Raw genomic sequence first — 6000 nt, 5'->3', positions numbered from 1 at the left:
TCTTGTACTTGTTATCAAAAACTTTTTTATATGCAAATATTCTAACTCTATCTCCTTCCTTGAATTTCTGATGTGATTTACATTTGGGTTTATTTTTGTTAAATTTCATCAAAATTTCCTCTTCATTATCCTTATCAACTTTAATAGGTGGCATACCAATAGTTCTATGAACATCTTTTGTGTTATATTCTTCTAGTATTTTAGGTAAAATATCGATCCATCTGAAATTCTTCCTCATCTCAAAATAAATTTTCAACTTTTGATTTAATGTTCTGTTGAAACGTTCAATTATTGCAGACTTTTCCTCATTATTGGTATGATACATTTTAATGTTGTGTTTTTTCAACATTGTCTTGAAAGTTTGATTTACAAATTCCCCACCTTTGTCCACATGAAGTAAATTGGGTTTTCTTTTCGAGATTTTCAAAATATTTTCAAAAGCATCTGTAGCTGCTTTGCCTGACTTATTCTTCAAAGGTTCAATCCATACAAATTTAGAAAATGTATCTTCAACATTGAGCATATATTTAAAACCATCATTTTCTTTGGAATATTTGTCCATAATTAATAAATCAGCTGCCCATAAATCGTCAATACCTTTGGTTACAATACTTCTTTTACAAAATTTTTTCCTAATAGGTGCATGTAATTCTTTAGCTTCTTCCATTTATTTATTGTATATAAAAAAATCCTTTGAAACTTTGTTTAAAAATTTCATTCACATTATCACAATCTTTATCAATTACCAGAAAACCATGTTTAGTTTTCCAACAAATGTTGCACATTTCCAAGTATTCATCAAGTGTTACTAAATGCGAGACATGATTATCGTAAATGTGTCTCGAATTTCTAAGATCTTGCATAAAAATTGCCAGTAAATTAAAATTATCTCTTATACATTGTTTTGGACATTTTGAATAGGATTGAGCTAGATAAAAGCAAGAAATATTGTAATGTCTTCCTCTCAGATAGAAATTTGCTATTTTATCTTGAGGGTCTGTCAAAACATCGTCAAAAATTATAACTGAATTTGGTTTCATTTCTTCAGGTTCTTTCAAATCTTGAGGTAATATAGTACTAAAACCAATGTTCTGTTCTGGCGATGTTCTGTTGATAATATCTATTATGTTTTTCAATCGAATATATTTTTCTTGATGAGATGTTTTTGAGCAAAGATAAATATGGGTATATGTATTTATTTCCATTAGAATTTGAATTAAAAGATTGGTTTTACCACAACCTGATGGACCAAATATACCAGCTCGAATTACATTTGGAAAATTTCTATTATATCGTGGACCCACCTCCTTGTAATCATAATTTTCAATTTCAATAGGTATATCACTTTTAACTACTTTTATAATACGTTTTTTCTTCATTTATATTAGGAATTTTTTTTTGTATTATAAATATGAGATTTGATTTAATAGGCGAACGTAAAGGAGAAACTTTATCTTCTTACATTCACACAATATTTAAAAATAGAGTTAATCTGTGTTCTAATAAACTCTATGGAGTTTGTTTACTCATTCTTAGTCTCTTTAATTCTTTAATGAATGTAAGAAAACATAACAACAGGCTTGATCTTGTAGATGATCAAGGAAATCACGAGGAAATTTATATTCCAGAAGGTGCCTACGAAGTTACGGATATTATCAACGCTATAAGAGATAAAAAATTCAACTCTTTATATAATGTTGAGAGAAAAAATATACGATTTGATCTTTCAGAAGATGAAAAGAAGATGATTCCAGTTCCAGAAGGAATTTATGATGTAGATAATCTAGAGAGTACAATCAAAGCAAAGGAATTTGATAAACTAAGTACAATAATACAAAAAAGGGAAGATTTACATCTAGATAAGTTATTAGATAAAGAGTGTCGTCATTACATTCACATTCCTGGAGATAAGTACAAAGTAGAAGATATCTTACAAGCAATTAAAGAGAGAAGGTGTGCAGCAGATAAATTAAAAATGAATTTGACACCATATACTCATAAAGTAAAGATAATATCTGAAGGTAAAAAAGTTGACTTTAGTGTACCCAACTCTATTTGTAGAGTTTTGGGTTATAGTGAAAGGGTTTTAGAAAAAGATGTAACACATCATTCAGATAGAATGATTGACATTTTTCCTCTTACTGCTATTCAAGTAAAATGTAATTTAGTGAATACAAATTATGAAAATGGAGAAGGAGGAGGTGGTGTAATATACTCCCACCCCTGGTCAGCTCCAACAGGTGAAAAATATTGGATAATCCCGTATCACTACTTATACTATGAAATAAATACACATTCTTTCAGGGAAATTGTAGTTCAGATTGTAGATCAAGATGGTAATCTGTTGGATTTTGGTGATGAAAAAATTTATGTAGCATTGGATATTAGAGAAATGTAATTTTAAGAGAATTTCTCTTAAAATACTTAGAACTCAGCTAAAAATTTCAAACAAAGATGTCCACAAATAACTTGATTGAAATTTTGCTTTTGGTCAACATTATAATATACATTCTTTTGAAAATAGTGTAGTACTTCACTAGGAGGTCTTTCACCAAAAGAATCAAAATAAATTATATAATCATCTTTCTTGAAAAAACAAACCCAATGAGATCCAGGTCCAATAGAATCATCTAAATTGATAATCATGCTTTCATTTCTTCCAATTTGTTTTGGTAGTTGATCTTTCATAAACACTCCCCTAAAATAAGGTATACACAATTCCTTTGCATATAATTCTAGTTCCATATTGGATAAGGGTTTAATAGGAATTTTTATTAACCTCCCTTCCTTTTTTTTTTTTGCTTTCACATTAACCCCAGCACCTTCAACAGGTTTTCGATGAGAAGCTGGATTTAAATATAACCCCTCACCTTCAACAGGTTTTCGATGAGAAGCTGGATTCAAATATAATCCTTTTCCTACTTTCTTCATAGCTAATTTGATATCTTTAGAATTATTTATAAATTGCAAAACCTTTTCGTTGTTTTCCAAACCTGTACCAGACTTTACTGGTTCCTCTAGTATATCAGTTAGTTGTTTGTGAAGAGGTTTTTCTTCTTTATATCTTTTTTTAACTTCTTCAACTAACTGATTGTTTGCTCTATGATTGCTATAGGCATCAAAACCATTTTTAATTATGGATGATGCTGCAGCTATAGCTGGTAATGCAGCAACTAGAGCAGGTAAGAAACCTCCAGTTTTATTATTTGTGTTGATAAATTCCAATTGTTTTGCAGACAACTTTATCTTGACTGATTTCTTTTTAGTACACGCTTTACTGATTTCCTTCTTTTGATATGTTGTCACTGGTAAATAAGTCTCTTTCATCACACTGTTTTTTGTTCGAATCAATTGTTTGTGATCCAAGTTTAAAGTAATTGGTTTCCCTAACTTTATTCCCTCTAGAATTAACAGTTGTTCTTTTTCATCTAAATTGACAGGAATTTTTTCATAATTTTCCTTTTTCATACCTGTACCAAAGTACCTTTTTACACCCATGGCAGCATCCACAAGCTGAGCTTGTTTTTCCAATTTTTTACTTGTATCTTTATTTTATGGGGAAAACCTGCGGAAACTTCACAGCTTTTTGCTATGATCTTATGAAAATGTTACCATTTTTAGAAAATAAAAAGTTAAAAAAGATAAGAAATTTAATCCCTGTGAGAAACAATAAATTCTAATTAGATATGATCGGATCTATTTTTTTTTTTTTTTTTTTTGTAGCTAAAATTTATCAAAAAAGTCACACTTTTTGACAAAATTGTCAAAAAAATCCAGACATTTTGCAACACGTTTCAGGCGAAGAGTGCCACTTTCTCGCCTAATTTTTTTCAAGTTTTTTTTTACCAAAATTGCAAACGTCTTGATCGTCTTTCCAAAATTTCCGAAATAAATCTTTTTTTGGTGGAATAGCAGAAAAGTATTGCTTTTGTGAAAATTTCCGAAAAGACTTTATTTTTGTGCCCGAATTGCCATAAAATGGTGCTTTCTGCAAAGTTTTACTTTTTTCCAATCTTTCAAAAAAGTTTTGCTTTCCAAAATTTTTCAAATAATCCAACAAAAAAAATGTTTCCAAAAGTCTTTCTTTTGGCAAAATTTTTGGAAAAATTTCCTTTGATTTGGTTCTCTATTTTTCTACTTTTCTGTCGAAGTTTCATGACAATCTGTTTGCCCCAATCCTATTTCTTGCAAAAAATGCCAAAAAAAGTTCTGACTTTTCCCAAGGTTGCCAAAAAGTCCCAATTCTCGCCAGAAGTTCCAAAAAAAATCTACTTTTTTTTTTGCATTTTACCAAGATTACGATATGGAAGCCTTAATTCTTTCCAAATTTGCACAAAGGACTGCTTCAAAATTACATGAAAATTATTTTGCCAAAATTTTTAAAAAATGTTATTTTTTTGGCAAAACTGCAAAATAAAAAATTCTACATTTTTCTTTGCTTTTTACCAAGATTACGATATAGAAGTCTTAATTCTTTCCAAATTTGCAGAAAGTACTGCTTCAAAATTACATGAAAATTATTTTGCCAAACTCGAAAACGTCTACTTTTTGAAAGCTCTTTTTCTACCAAAATTGCATTAGGTAAGATCGATTATTTTATTTCAAAACAATAATTATTACCGACTTTGCCGTGAAACGGAAAAGTAAGGTATTGTATTTGTCATGATGGTTGAGGATTTGGGTGGGGGTGGGTTTTCTTGACGTTTTGGAGTGTGCTGATCACGATAAGACGTATGGCGCAAAACGAGATAAGTTTACATATGTTCACGACAGCACACTTATGAACCCATGTATGGGTTAATCTTGCATAAGAAGTGAACCAGTAGGTTTACCAGCCTGGCTCACTTCGTAAAGGCTAAAGTTACATAACAAGTGAGCCACCTGTTTCAAACTAGTTTTGTCAAAGTTAGCTGCGCGCACCAAATGTTTCTCAGAGATGTTCGCTAGATGTAGTACTAACATGAGGCCTATAGAATAGGAAGTACTGGTCGGCATACCCAAAGCCCTGTTGAAATTGGGTATGCACGATGATAAATTTGACTAATGATTTTTCTGCATTTTATTGCTCTATGGGAATACTGTTGATACCAAAAATTTTGATGTGGTTCAGACTTTTTGACAACCAAGCAATTTTCACAAAATTCAATATAGTTCAAAAAATTTTTAAATTTTTTTGAAAAAATTTTCTCCAAAAACTTTTTATTCTGTTTCTTGATACAGATAAATTATATATTTCAATGACTGTGCAATCAGAATTTCGATTAGTTAATTAGAACAGAAATTGAAAATGATTTTAAAAATTTTGAAATTTTGAAAAATTGGCTCATAAGCCTACCGTGATGCCTATATATATATATATATATATTTGCTAGCGACCAGACATGTCAACTATGCTTGGCATATATGCAGAAAAGTGAACAAAATTTTAAAATTGGTATAATATTAAAATTTTATTTGCAGATTCAGTCTAATATTTAAAAAATCTATGTTTTGAAAAAAGTAATCAGATTTTTAGGCTAAAATTTGAAGAAAATTTTTGAAAATGGAGTCAAAGTAATTTGAATTTTGAGAAAGTTATGACACCAAAAGAAAGCTTAAACAGCATAAAAATTTTTGATGTTTTTAAATTTTCCATAGGCCAATAAAATACTGAAAAATTTCAAGTCAAATTTGTTGTCGTGTACACTCAGGATCGATGTATTTGCATACATCTCCACCAGCACATCACATTCTACTCACTACAAATTGACTATAGACCCTGCGTTCGTCCTCGCGCCTTGATTTCTAAGCCATGCGCTCTCTGGTGGAAGTTTCTGAAAACTCATAGTTGACTTGTATAGCAAAATTAACCCATGACTTGTCAACTATAGTTGAGAAGTTGGTCAGTCCACTTGTATAGTAAAATTAACCCATTCAATAGTTGACATGTCTGGATACCAATACCTATATATATATATATATATATATATAGGCATCGCGGTAGGCTTATGAGCCAATTTT

This window comes from Planococcus citri, chromosome 2, assembly GCF_950023065.1.
Source record: "Planococcus citri chromosome 2, ihPlaCitr1.1, whole genome shotgun sequence".
NCBI lineage: Eukaryota > Metazoa > Arthropoda > Insecta > Hemiptera > Pseudococcidae > Planococcus > Planococcus citri.
Note: the sequence above shows the minus strand (reverse complement) of the source record.